Source organism: Leptodactylus fuscus, chromosome 3 (genome assembly GCF_031893055.1).
Source record: "Leptodactylus fuscus isolate aLepFus1 chromosome 3, aLepFus1.hap2, whole genome shotgun sequence".
Lineage (NCBI taxonomy): Eukaryota > Metazoa > Chordata > Amphibia > Anura > Leptodactylidae > Leptodactylus > Leptodactylus fuscus.
The window spans coordinates 7,387,819-7,402,253 of record NC_134267.1 but is presented as its reverse complement, the minus strand read 5'-3'; the positions used below and the strand labels follow the sequence as shown (position 1 = coordinate 7,402,253).

Here is a 14,435-nt window from a genome sequence, read left to right as displayed (position 1 = left end):
CGCTACCTCCGATATCGCCCTCACTACCTCCGATAACACCCCTGCTACCTCTTGTGTCACCCCCTCTACCTCATAGATTGTAAGCTCTTGGGCCCTCAGTCCCATTGTGTAATGTCTCTTTCTGTCTGTACTTGACCCCTACAAATTGTACAGCGCTGCCTAATATGTTGTCGCTATATAAATAAAATGTATTATATATATGTTATGAATGACGAACTACAAGTCCCAGCAGCCTCCCCTCCTCACTCCTGTTATTACCTATCCGCCCCCTCAACAGCTGCAAAGCCAAGTACAGAAGAGTGGGGGGGAGACACGTGACCTCCGCTGACACGTGACCAGCCTGCGCACTCCACATTCCTCCTCCGTGTCAGGCGCATGTCCAGGCCGAGCGGGATGTGTCACCATGGAAACGCATCGCCTGACTGCAGCAGATTTCCCGCGTCACAAGTATTCTCATTTTTTTTTTTTTCAGCTCCGCCTACTGAAAGGGTTAATACACGTCATCAGGCACAAACCCGTGTCACGTGGCCGAGCTGGCGGACGAGGCTACCATTTGCGTCAGCGCCGTAGCCTCGCCCACATTTCCCACAAAGGAACAAAAACAAAAAAAAAAAAAAAACACCCGCGAAAAGCCGGAGACGCGGATATAACAGCGCAGCGTGTCGTAAGGCGCGGCCATAGACTACAAGTACACGACTAGACCATAAACGAGCCGAACTCCGTCACACTGACCGTAAGCGCGCCCAACAATGAAGAGGAAATAGAACTGGTGAGGTAAAATGAAAGTCCTTGTAGACGACAGGGTGGGGCTACAGAGGAGTGGGCGTGGCGTGATTGGAATGGTTGAGAGACATGAAAGGGAAGGGGGCGTGTTTTTCTCTGAAGGATTGGGAGTGGTTAGCGGCGGTGGGGGGGCGTGGCTGGACGTGCGTGTCTCGCGCCGGGGGCGGGTTAAAGGAGGTGGGAGGAGGTTCCATTGGGCGCCGCGTTGCCATGGCGCCTCGGTGGGGGATTTGGTGGCGTTGCTTGTGCGCGGATGGAGGGAGCAGCTGCTGATCTCTGACACCGCCTCCTCCCCCCTCAGCACCGCCGGCCGCACTGCCACACTGTACCGGGACACGCTTCATGCCGGTGAGTAGCTTCCCGCTCTCTGCCCTTCAGCCTTGTCCTGCCTGTAGGCCTGGAAGGTGACCATATGTGACCCGGGGGCGCTGTGCTAGTCTCCCCTGCCTTCTACCTGCCTGCAGATGTGTCTATGGGTAGCGTGCCGCTTGTACGGACATTGGGCTCTATTCACACCTGCAGCTTTCCGTCCGGTTTTTGGGCGACTTTCCTGATTTTTTTTGCTCTGTGACTTTTCCTGCTTTTTGGCTTTTGGTGCGTTAGAAACAAAAGCCTGGTGTAAATCTGCACGTGTGTGAACAAGGTGCAGCTGCCTGGTGTGTGCGGCATTGTATGGGGTGGCCCTGGGGTGCGCGGCGGCGCGGCGTGGTGGTGCTCGGGGGGCAGAGGGTGGTGCTGGCTGATATGGCAGCGCAGGCTTTGTTTCCACTTAACCCCTTAGCGCCTGCACCACAGCACTGCCACGTCTGTCTTCTCACTTCCTCGCTATTTTCTTCTCTTATCTCCCTCCTTCCTTTGCTTTTTTTTTTTTTTTTTTTTTCGCCCTTTACACCCATTTCCTGTTTTCTTTCTACGTAGGGTTAATGCCGTCAGACGTTGCGCCCTGGTGTCCGCCGCCCGGGGTCACCGGTGCCATGTGCTGGCCTGCACTTTGCTCCACTCTTATGCAACTTTATATCCAAGATGGCGATAGATTTGTGTCATTACTGGTTACTTTGTTGCATTGTGTTGCGGTTATTCCTGCTGCGTCTATATTGGACTATTTACTATGGCGTGTTCCTCTACTGATGAAACTGTGACATTGCAAGATAACGTGTGCTGAAGTGTAACCATGGGCCCCCCCCCATAGCAAAACTGGGGGCCACACTGTCATGACCGTAGTTCAGAACTTGCAAAGTGTACAATTATTTTGGTCAACTTTACGCCTTGGGCGATCGCACGCAGTGATGTCACAGGATAGAGATAACTTACACAATGATATCATAGCTCAGGGGTAACGCCCACACATGACACTGTACGCTATGACATCACAGCATGGGAAGTAAGTAATGGAGGCTTGTTCTGTTTTCCACATGTCCATAGTTATTGCTACACCTTAGGACTTAGTGGGAATGGGCCCCCCCTTAGTTGCCAGGCCCCGTGATCTGTGCCCTAAAAAGAAGGCGTGCAGCTTTTGACCAGTCTATCTGGGTTCCATTAGTTTAGTCTTGTGTAATCACCTCCCTAGCAATGCCGAAATATCAGGATGTATTGCAAAAATTTCTGCAACCGTCCCCTTCATTTGTGGCCTGCAGACGTTTCATTCTTTCCCGCCATGGCCGTCCCATGCAGATCCTTGGAATTGCAGAAATGACTGCAGCAAATATGTCAGCCGTGGCTATATCCTGGATCCGCTGTGTATACCTGCATGGGGCGGATATAGCAGGCAGTGGATTGGTTTTATATTTTAGTGGGCGGGGGATTTGTGAGGCTTTGCTATTGTAATAGGGAACACCTTTTGGAGAGAGTTTGTCTGTTAAAGGAGAACCCAGAATCCGCATCGGCACCGATCATATATTGGCAGCGACCTTCTAGACAGGGGAGGGGTCGCAGAGGTCATGCACTTCACATGGAGAGGCCACCTCCGGGGCACCTACCATATTGGCATTGGGGTGTTGCACGGCCATGCTCCTGCAGGGTTACTCTGCTTTCCCCATTTTCTGTGCAGCGATTGAAGAGATCAATTTGGCTGACCAGTCATTAAAACCCTAAAATCATTTGTGCCCCTGGACGGACCATTGGTGGAGATTTGTCTATACCTGGAGGGGTAGTCTTGTATGGGTTGAGCATCAGGCATCCCTATGGCTATTGCAACGGCTGTAACCTCTCCAAATTATCCTACATGTTGGGTTATAGTCACATGATGGAATCTGACATTGTCTTCTGCCTCAATAGCTTCTCCAAAAATTGCCCCACACTGGAAAACCGAAAGTGAAAGTTTCTGTCTCATGCTTGGCCTACAATACAAGGGGTCTAGTGGAGTAAGAGGCCACGTGCTGCGGTAGGGCTAAGGCCTCATGTTGCAGAAACGCAGCTTTTTTTGTTGCAGGTTTTGCTGAGTTTTTTTGAGCCAAAGCCAGGAGTGGATGGAGCAGGAGCAAGAAGTACAAGGATAAGGGCCCCACGTTGCGGAACCGCAGCTTCTTTTGTTGCGCGAAAGCCAGGAGTGGACTGAGAAGAAAGCAGAAGTATAAGAACTTCCTATATATTTCCCATTCCTTTTGCATCCATTCTTGGCTTTGGCTCAAAAAACTGCAGCAAAATGTGCAACAAAAAAGCTGCGTTTCCGCAACGTGGGGCCTAAGGGTGAGGTGAGCAGGACGCTTCTTTTGTAGCGCCCATCACTTATCCCCCTTGGAAACAATAGTGGGTAGGTTTTATGGAGAGGATTTTGTGGTTAGGTCTCCTTCAAATTCCTCTCCAAATTCAGCCGTGTGAACATACGGTCATTTTACGCCTTGGAATTTTTAAAAATTTAGCAGAATTTATTATTTAGTGCCGAGGATTATAGTAAAAATAAAACATTCTGAAAGAAAAAATAATCTATTCTAAAATTTTATATTTGGGTTTGGAAAATAAACAATAGAAGGGAAGAGTAAAAATAAAATAAATAAAAATAAATCAAATCTAACCCAGAGTCTCGTGTTGTATGGGGTCTGGCCACGTATAAGCAGATGATAGCCCGGCCGCCTCATGTACAGATGTGGCCGCTATGAATGATGATTAACGTCTATTGTCTTCCGCCAACTGATTTAATGAAGTGCCGCCTGTGTGTAAATGGCACGGGGTGTTTAGTTTTGCTGGCTGTGGGCTCTTTGTCCTCGGCTGCCTGCACTCTGCTCGTTTTATAGTCCGTCATCCAGAGACTGTATTAAGGTTGTCATTCAGCTGGAAGCTCCAGAGCCCTTTGTGGACCCTCCTGGCTGGGGTGAGGGGGACGCCCTGCATTTAGGCTCATCCAGCTGTTTCCTATAGGAGGGAGCAGTATATGGCTGGGTGTGACAGACACGTGGTGAGCAGAAAGCTGAGCCAGCAGTAGCTTGTCCTCGCTGGTCACAGGCCGGGACTCCTCCACCCTCTGGTTCATCCTCTTGTCTGTTTCTACATTCCTACGGGTTCTCCTTTCGGCTTCCTGTGTGAGCACGTGCCAGACTTTACCCACTTGTCGTGTTTTCAGCCATTGGGCTACTGGTCAGATCATTACTATTGTATAAATTCACACCAGAATCATTCATGTCTGCATGGAGACCCGAAAGACGGGGGTTCTGTCCACTTAAAAAGCGATTACCTGTGAACCCCATAGATTATAATGTCCTACGGAGACGCCAACGTAGGCGTGAATCCAGAAATATACATAATCTCTTACTAATATTTGGATGAAATTTGGCACATAGATAGTTTGTAACCTCGATTAACACATCGGCTACTTTGTATCCTGGTAAATGACATGGCTTCACGACTGTTGTGAATTTATGTTCACATACTATATTCATACTATATTATACTGCTCTTGCAGCAGCTTATCTCAGGTCCCAGTGCTGTTATCTCTCTGTAAACACAGGCTAACCTTCAGTCCATTGGGTACAGGGATTTGCATATTATCTGATCTGCTCCAGGCAGTGCTGACACACTGGATGGGAAAACACTTTTAATCCAAATTGGCAGATAGATGGATCATCAACGCCAACACTAATAAATAAATATATATCCTCAACTGGATTTATTTAGCTTACAAACCTCTACAGTAAAGCTTTTTAAACCCCCGTTGGGGCAATAATTATAATTATTTATTATATAGATATAATATCATATGTCAGATTACCGGTGCAAATGATCATCGACATTTGCACCAGCTACAGATTCCAGCACCTGTACACGACCTGGTAGAGGAGTCACCCCAATTATGAAGAAGCAGCACCTCCTTATACATCAGCACTTCTACCAGGACGGGTCTATATAGATGGGCGTTCAATACACCAATCTCCATAAGTATGTTCCAAAGTTTTGTTTTTTTTTTGTGGATACTGAAAGAAGTTTACCGCGTGCACATGAATAGTTTGTGCCTCATAAAGTCTAATGAATGGATCAGGCAAATGATATAACATAACGGAGAAGCCTGTCGAAAATCAACGTAGGAAAGCGTCCCAAACAAAGGACCTCATTCTAGTCAGTGCAGTCCACCGGGCTCAATGCATTACCGCTGCTTAGTGGTCCTCCGCTCCATTGCTCGAGTCCTCCAACAGACTCAAATAACAGAGAGACGACGCTAGTGTGAACCTAATACAGCCAATAAGTTTTAGCATTCATGGACTATGATATTGATTTATCCTTAGGAGAGGTCATCAATATCAGATCTTCGGTGGTCCAACACCAGGAACTCCCACCTACAAGCTACATGAAGCGGTCGCAGTATTTGGGCAGGGGCCGTGGTCTCCTCGGCCGGCTCTGTAGGTTTCTTTAGCGGCCATGCTTGGTATTGCAGCTCAGTCCTACTCCATTGAAAGTGTCTGCGCTGCAAATAGTTGATGGAAAAGATGATCCTTTGTAAGAGATCGTCCTGGGAGTTGCGATTTACTTGCCCGGTCCATGGATTGTCAGTGAACGACCTGAAAGTCCTGACAGTCTCGACCCCCTGAGTCATGTGATCCGAAGCCACAGTCTCGGACAGGGTAAAACTGGTAACGCCCACTTGTCCATTTGTTTAATTTTCCTGGAGTAATAACAGAGTGAGGAGGACGCCATACAAAGTGCTAAGGAAAACAAATGTTCCAGAATTGAAACAGACAGAAGACAGATCACGTCAGAGAAGCTATCGGATCTCTGTAGCGCCATTCGCTCAATGTGCTGCTATTGTCTGGTTACGTATTGTTGTACCTATGAACCACTTGTACGCCGTATGTACTCACGGACGCTCTTGCTTAGTACAATAATCCATTGCTGATAACGTAATCCCGCGGCCCTCATTGTATCATGTCCTTGATAATTGGTATTTACTCGCCCCGCTTGTGTAAACTCTGGATATGTGTTGTATAATTATGGACGAAGATACAGAAAATGGGAAGCAGATTGTGAGGTTTATTGATACAGGGTGCTCAAGAATCTTCTAATCTGTTTATAGATCCCCATTTATAGTTATTGGAGTGACAGGTAACTTTCTGTAGGCTCATGTTACCCCCTATTGGATCCTGTAATGTTTAATATCACACACTGATAGATTATTTATATATATATATATATATATATATATATATATATATATTTATTTATTTACACTCACCGGCCATTTTATTAGGTACACCATGCTAGTAACGGGTTGGACCCCCTTTTGCCTTCAGAGCTGCCTCAATTCTTCGTGGCATAGATACAACAAGGTGCTGGAAGCATTCCTCAGAGATTTTGGTCCATATTGACATGATGGCATCACACAGTTGCAGTCGCAGATTTGTCGGCTGCACATCCATGATGTGAATCTCCCGTTCCACCACATCCCAAAGATGCTCCTCTATTGGATTGAGATCTGGTGACTGTGGAGGCCATTGGAGTACAGTGAACTCATTGTCATGTTCAAGAAACCAGTCTGAGATGATTCCAACTTTATGACATGGCATTGCATTATCCTGCTGAAAGTAGCCATCAGATGTTGGGTACATTGTGGTCATAAAGGGATGGACATGGTCAGCAACAATACTCAGGCAGGCTTTGGCGTTGCAACGATGCTCAATTGGTACCAAGGGGCCCAAAGAGTGCCAAGAAAATATTCCCCACACCATGACACCACCACCACCAGCCTGAACCGTTACCGATACAAGGCAGGATGGATCCATGCTTTCATGTTGTTGACGCCAAATTCTGACCCTACCATCCGAATGTCGCAGCAGAAATCGAGACTCATCAGACCAGGCAACGTTTTTCCAATCTTCAATTGTCCAATTTCGATGAGCTTGTGCAAATTGTAGCCTCAGTTTCCTGTTCTTAGCTGAAAGGAGTGGCCCCCGGTGTGGTCTTCTGCTGCTGTAGCCCATCTGTAGCCTCAAAGTTGGACGTACTGTGCGGCGTTCAGAGATGCTCTTCTGGCTACCTTGGTTGTAATGGGTGGCTATTTGAGTCACTGTTGCCTTTCTATCAGCTCGAACCAGTCTGGCCATTCTCCTCTGACCTCTGGCATCAACAACGCATTTCCGCCCCCCACAGAACTGCCGCTCACTGGATGTTTTTTCTTTTTCGGACCATTCTCTGTAAACCCTAGATATGGTTGTGCGTGAAAATCCCAGTAGATCAGCAGTTTCTGAAATACTCAGACCAGCCCTTCTGGCACCAACAACCATGCCACGTTCAAAGGCACTCAAATCACCTTTCTTCCCCATACTGATGCTCGGTTTGAACTGCAGGAGATTGTCTTGACCATGTCTACATGCCGAAATGCACTGAGTTGCCGCCATGTGATTGGCTGATTAGAAATTAAGTGTTAATGAGCAGTTGGACAGGTGTACCTAATAAAGTGGCCGGTGAGTGTGTGTGTGTGTGTGTGTATATATATATATATATATATATATATATATATATATATATATATATATATATATATATATATATATATATATAATCAATGTGTGTGTGTGTTAGCATATGTCTACTCTTATTGCAGTATTAGAATTGATGGCCCACCCTTAGTATTGGCAGTCAGTACTAGATCCGTGGAGCTCTGGGGCTTGGTATACCCCAGCCATGAGGACTATGGGTTTGTGTATCCTTCATAGGTTTATATCGTGTTCCTAAGTCACTTGGCGCAGCAGCAGCTCAGTCCCGTTCATGTGACTGGGGGTGAGCTGCAATACCAAACACAGCCACTACCCAGTGTACAGCGCTGTGCTTGGCATTCAGTGAAGAGGCCGCAGTGTTCTGTATGTCGCTGCCCCTTCCACCTGCTGATCAGGGCCGGTCCCTTGTGTCCTGTTGCAATCTATAGGAGGGGGCTGCAGCCCCTATACTCACCGCTACAATTTGTATGTAAACTATACCGCAGGCCATGCTGTCTCAGTATCGGTAAGACCCCACAGATGGAATATTGATGGACTACCCTTAGATTAGACCATCAATGTTACAACTGGATATCCCCTTTAATAGCATGTTTTAAGGAATTCATGCAAAATGTGATATTATTGGAAGTGTTATATTATTGGCAGCAACAACAAAGCTTTTTTTTGTTACATTTTGATTCTGATGTTAAACTTTAGAAAATCAGTGTGAACATAGTCTTACAAGTTTAGAGCGAGTCACTGGTTTCCCTACGTGTCCGGCTCGATCTCTTACAAGACGCCGGAGTCTGTCGCTCTTCTGCCACTTTATGTTCTGGACTAGTGAACTTCCTTTCCGGCGGGACGACCTGTTCTCTTGGAGATGAGCATTGTACAAGTGCTGGGTGTCTGGCCGCAGCGCCGCAGGGCCTCTCCATAAAGTGAACACTCATCCATCAGGCTGTGGGCAGGTTTTCTCTGTTTTTCACTAGGAAGCATTCATTGGCGTGAGAGCTTTGTGTCTGCTGAGAAGGCGTCTGCACCGCGTTATACAGGGCAATTCTGTCGCCGTTTTCTTAGTGTGTGGTTTATTTATGGCAACAGAAGAAAAAAATGTTGTGACGCTCAAGAAGTTTACACAATAATAATAATAATAATATATAAATCCTATCCTACTAATATTATAAATGAAAAGTTTGTATGTTTGGATATTTGCTCCTCAATCACGCAAAAACGGCTGCAGGGATTCGGCTCAAATTTGGAACATGCATACCTTGGAACCTGGAATGATACATAGGCTACATATTAAGCTACTAAATGCCCACACAATGCCACCGCAAGTCCCGAATTCACCATTCCGCAAGGCTAATGGAGCCGAGATGACGTCATACGCTCTGCTTCAGCCGCTTTCCGATAGGCCCGCGGCATTGTGTGGGCAGCGCTGAGGACGCTGTAGCACATGCCTCCCGCTGCAAGCTCCGGACTATCCCAGAGCGAGCGACCATGCTGTAGGTGCGCGAGAAGTCCCTCCGCTGTGCCGACTCAACGTTTCAACCACTGCTGTGGAGGGGTTGCTTGCAAACGACAAGTCTGCCTGTGGTGTTGCAGCGGCTGCTGTCAGATTCAGTGTGCGCAGGGCAGTTTGGGGAGGAGGGGGAAGGGTGGCATGAGTGGGGGGCAGCGGGTAACAGGGGGGGGGGCAAAGTGGCGACCATTTGGGGTGGGGAGCAGGGGGTCCAGGGTTGGGGTGGGTAAATGGGGGGAACGCGGGAGGGGGAAAAGGGTGAGGAGGGGGTCCAGGGACCCACAGTCCTACGAGGGACCCTGGGACAGTGGTCACACACACACGTGCGAGGGTGCTTGGGGGTTACCGGACCACACCTGCATATACTGCACAGCACAGTGGTGGTGGTGAGGGGGGCAGCTGATGAAAGGAGCGGGCGCCGCGGACGAAGTCGTGGGAAATGCTAGCATAATAAATAATATATAATATATTAAAAAAAAAAGATGGATAGAAATAATTTGGAATCCTCTTATAAGTAACAACAGTCTCTAATGGTTACATGTCATTCACATAATAACAGCGCACAATGGAATGAAGTGGATCGCCGCCAGAGGAAACTTTTTTTAAAAAAATTTTTCCCTCTCCAAATAGTCTCAGCACTTCTGTCTGACATTCTCATGACTTTTATAATTTGTTCCATGTAATTCATTTGGGGCTAAAAAACAAACAAACAAAAAAAACCAACCCCAAATATCTTTACCATTTATTTTTAGAGTAATATTTATTTTATTTATCATTAATATTCCTTTTTAGATGAATAAGAAAAAAATTAAGTACCGCTCAGTTCACACCGACGCTCGTGTTATGTTCGGGGATTCCGTTCCCCTCTCCACATGAAAATTGCAGATGTCATTTTTCGACCTTTGCGGGTGGACACCACACAGACCCCCATTATAGTCTATGGGGTCGGTGGGTTTCCTAAGGTAAACACTTTATTATGCAGATTTGGGTTCTGGACTGTAGATGTAGGGTAAGAAAGACATTTGGGATCCAGTTGATTCCAAGGCTGTCGGACAGGAATGTTTTTTCTACGCTGTCCGTGTACTGAAATGCATTAGCGCCTATTTGTTGCCTCTTTAAATAGGTGCGGGTTTTAAAGTGACCCAAAATAAATTCCCCCCCCCCCCTTCTCAAAAGCAAAGTCTTGGGAGTGATTTATTTTTAATCTAAGGGGGCAGCATTAGACCAAAAAGTTGGAAGTGACTTGATCAATGAGCCCTGATGACCGCGGTCTGTAGTTTTTCCCAGATCACAGACAGCACTCTGAGCTCTTAGTCGGATTGGTCGTGTGAATAGAGCCCTAGTCTGTACGATTGCCCCCCTGTCCCGTACAGTTTACCTTACCAGTTTACACAAGGGAGTTCCATGGACAAAACCTAATTTTATTGTGTCTGCCTAAAAGCCGAGATTAAGGACATCCAAGCGTTGTGTTTGTCTTTAGGTCTCTGGTTATATTTACACAGGACAATGGTTTGTTCAGGCTTTTATCCAGTAATGTGACCTCAGCAGGTGACAGCAACTCCCCCCCCCCCCCCCCTTCCTATATAATGTTGGGAATTTCGGGCAACCTGGACCTGAGATTGGCCGACCACACTTCTTATTATAGTGGAGTCAAGAAGGAGAAGAGCGTTTCTGACCAAGATCGAAGATAAGGCCCTTGGGGAAGGGTGGGGGGTGATGTCAATATTTTGTGACGTTCTCCTGACCTATAGGCCAACGTTTCCATAGGCCTCCATTAGCCAGACTTCCGGTATAGTAACAATGTCTTTCTATGTATTTTGATCACATTTCTTTTTGGGTATTGAGGTATAACTATGTTCTAGATGAATTCTTGGTGAGGCACTTGGTATATCTTGAGTATACGGTATATTTTATCTTGTATTAGGTACTGTATTCCCTTCCAGTAATAAGCAGCCGTATACCGCCATCCCACAGGATCCTGCTGAGTAAAGGTGCTGATATGGCAGGCTTGTGTAATGCACGCTTTGTCGGCATCATTCACACCTTGTCCATTAAGGCTTAAATTGATCCATAGATGTAACCGGACACGCCACAGAAATGGCTGATGACATTGTTTTTACGTTGTGTTTGGAAGGGGTTCTCTTGGGTGCTTGGATAATCCAGCCATACTAGATAGAGGTCCAAGCCTGCACCACCGATAATGATTAAAGGGATTTTTTCTTTTGCCCCTAACACATAGGAATAGCCTTAAGAAAGACTATTCTTCTCCTACCTATAGATGTCTTCTCCGCGCTGCTGTTCGGTGTAAATCCTGGTTTTCGTCAGTATGCAAATGAGTTCTCTTGCAGCACTGGGGGCGTCCCCAATGCTGCGAGAGAACTCTCCAGCGCCGCCTCCATCTTCTTCAAGAACGGCCTCTCTGCACGTTTTCTTCTGGCACTGACTTCAAACTTCTAGGCCTCGGGCAGAGCCGACTGCACATGCCTGCCAGGCACAAGAAAATGGCCGCTTACAATACTGTGTAAGCGGCCATTTTCTTGTGGCCGGTGGGCATGCACAGTTGGCTTTGCCCAAGGCCTATATGTTTGACCTCCAGTGCCAGTTGAAGATGCGCAGAGAGGCCTTTCTTGAAGAAGATGGAGGCAGTGCTGGAGAGTTCTCTTGCAGCATTGGGGACCGCCCCCCCAGTGCCGTTTGAGCTCTGGGACCCACCCCCAGTGCTGCGAGAGAACTCATTTGCATACTGACGAAAACCAGGATTTATACTGAGCGGCGGTGCGGAGAAGACATCTAAAGGTAGGAGAAGAATAGCCTTTAAGGCTATTCCTATGTGTTAGGGGCAAAAGAAATGTATTTTTATTGATAGGAGCCCTTTGAAAAAAGGAGTTTCCAGGACTTATTAATCGGTGACCTATCCTTATCCTCAGTTTAGATTATAAATTGCAGCTCATCAGGGGCCCGGCACCCTGGAGCCCTGCAGATCAGCTGTTCTGCTTTACAGGTCATGTGACGTCAGGTTCATTGGTCACAGTTCAGACACATTCAAATGAGCGGCCTGAGCAGCGACACCAAACACGTCCGCCATATAAACGTACAACGCTGTTCTCACCCCAACACTGCAGCCTCTTCCAACATCTGCCGGGTCTTTCGTTACAAAACCTTTCCCCAGCTCCTTGTGTCCTTCAATGCTCCTCAGATTCTTCCGCAGTTGAATCACACCCTCAAGCCCCCACCGTTCTTGAGCCATGCTTTCAGTTTTGCTCTCTGTCAGGTGGGTGGTCTTAGACTGAAGCAGACGAACAAGGACCACCCACCTGACCCTAGGAAGTAGTTATTGTGCTGAAACTTACAGAAATGATTGTTCAGGAAGGGCGGGGGCTAGAGAAAAAATTCCCACTTCACCAGCATCAATAGTGTTAGAGGTGGAGGTGGTGAAAGGTCTATTTTTTTAGCCTGAAAATGTTCTCCGAGCGTCACAGGAGTCCGGCTCTGGGTATTGTGAATTTTAGGCGTGGAGATGGCGATGTTGTCATCTATATATACCTGTACCAGCCCTCGTAAGACGTCCACCCCGCAAGACTAAAGTACACGGTATTGTCTCTTAGTTTCCTGCTGAAATAGTTGCTAGGAAATGGCTCAAATATTTTGATGTTCTCATGGTAACAGACAATACTTTATCATTTTTACCATTTTTTTCTTTTTATGTTACACGGCGCCGGTCAAAGGGCTTTACATGTCTATGGCGCGTCCTATAAGGACCTGAGAGCTGGAAAACTCATCGCCTTGGACAAGTAAAGGACTAAGGCTGAGGCCCCACGTTGCAGAAATGCAGCTTTTGTTGTTGCAGCTTTTGTTGTTGCAGCTTTTGTTGTTGCAGCTTTTGTTGTTGCAGCTTTTGTTGTTGCAGCTTTTGTTGTTGCAGCTTTTGTTGTTGCAGCTTTTGTTGTTGCAGCTTTTGTTGTTGCAGCTTTTGTTGTTGCAGCTTTTGTTGTTGCAGCTTTTGTTGTTGCAGCTTTTGTTGTTGCAGCTTTTGTTGTTGCAGCTTTTGTTGTTGCAGCTTTTGTTGCAGTTTTTCAGTGGATTCAGCAGAAAGTAAAAATATAAGAACTTCCTAAATATTCCCCATTCCTTTTGTGGCCGGTCTTGGCTTTAGCTTAAAGGGGCTCGAAGCCCCTTTAAAAAAACCACAACATAATCTGCAACAGAAAAAGCTGCGTTTCTGCAACATGTGGCTTCAGCCTAAAGGATACAGAACGGAAAAGAGAGGCAAAATCCGCCTAAAAAAAATAAAATTCAATGGGAGTCCGGAGCAGATTTTCCCTCTAGAAGAATTTTCTGCCTTCCCTTCATTTCAGTGGGTTTGCAAGGTCCTGGTTATAAAGCTTTTTTACTTTCCACCCCAATCTTCAGGTGAATTTTGCCTTAGGGCTAGTTCACACGGGGCAAGTTGGCAGTGGATTTTGACGCGGAATCTGCCTCAAAATCCACTGCTCCCGTTGACTTCATTGGGAGCCGTTCGCTTCTTTTTTGCCACTAGCTACTGTAGTAGCGGGGGAAAAGAGGCGAGCGGTCCTATCTTGCTCCGGCCCATTCATTTGGGCCTAATCCATCACGGCTGCTGCCACAGAACGTGTACACATGGAACTCCGTGTGTGAACATACCCTAAGAGCTAGTTCACAAAGTTTTTTTTTTTTTTTTTTTTTTTTTTTTTTCCCCTCCAGCACATACTATGGACCTGGAAACTTCTCTTGAAAAAAAAAAGTCAGTGGTTTTTGCAAAAAAACCACATGCAAAACTGCGGTGTGACTCTTCCACCTCCCATTGACTTCAATGGGTTTTTCAAGGTGGAATCCGCCTGAAGATAGGTCATGTCACTTTACATATAAAGGGAAAGATGGATGAACACTCCAATTTTCGGGACCAATTATCTGATAGGTATGGGAAGGGGGGGGGGGGGTGATGGTTTTCTCGGTTTATTGATCATGGTGCTCTTGTCCTTTTTGAGTTGTGTGTTATGTTCTGCTACGGCCTGGGCACCGTAACGTGTAATAAATGCCACAGCTGATGAAGAACCTCTTTTGCTAAATGTCAGTCGATCGGTGATTGACAGGGGGAAAGTCTTTTCTATAGCGCTGCTCGCCTCCTTATGGTCTCTGGGTTCGGACATCTTTGTATGTTTTTGGTGGGACGGCCAACCATCTGCTGTGAATGGGGGGTGTCCTGACTTTTGGGT

The 14,435-nt window shown here is 46.7% G+C and overlaps 1 protein-coding gene across 2 annotated transcripts in view; it reads left to right on the top strand.

The window, feature by feature from the left end:
• Window positions 1–998: 998 nt before the first annotated feature.
• The window catches only part of FOXN2 (forkhead box N2), a 30,989-nt gene continuing 17,552 nt past the window's right edge, over window positions 999–14,435 (top strand). For both annotated transcript variants that reach the window (XM_075267005.1, XM_075267004.1), the window contains exon 1: window positions 999–1,131. The gene's annotated coding sequence lies outside the window, so the exon portion shown is untranslated. The remainder of the gene's footprint in view (window positions 1,132–14,435) is intronic.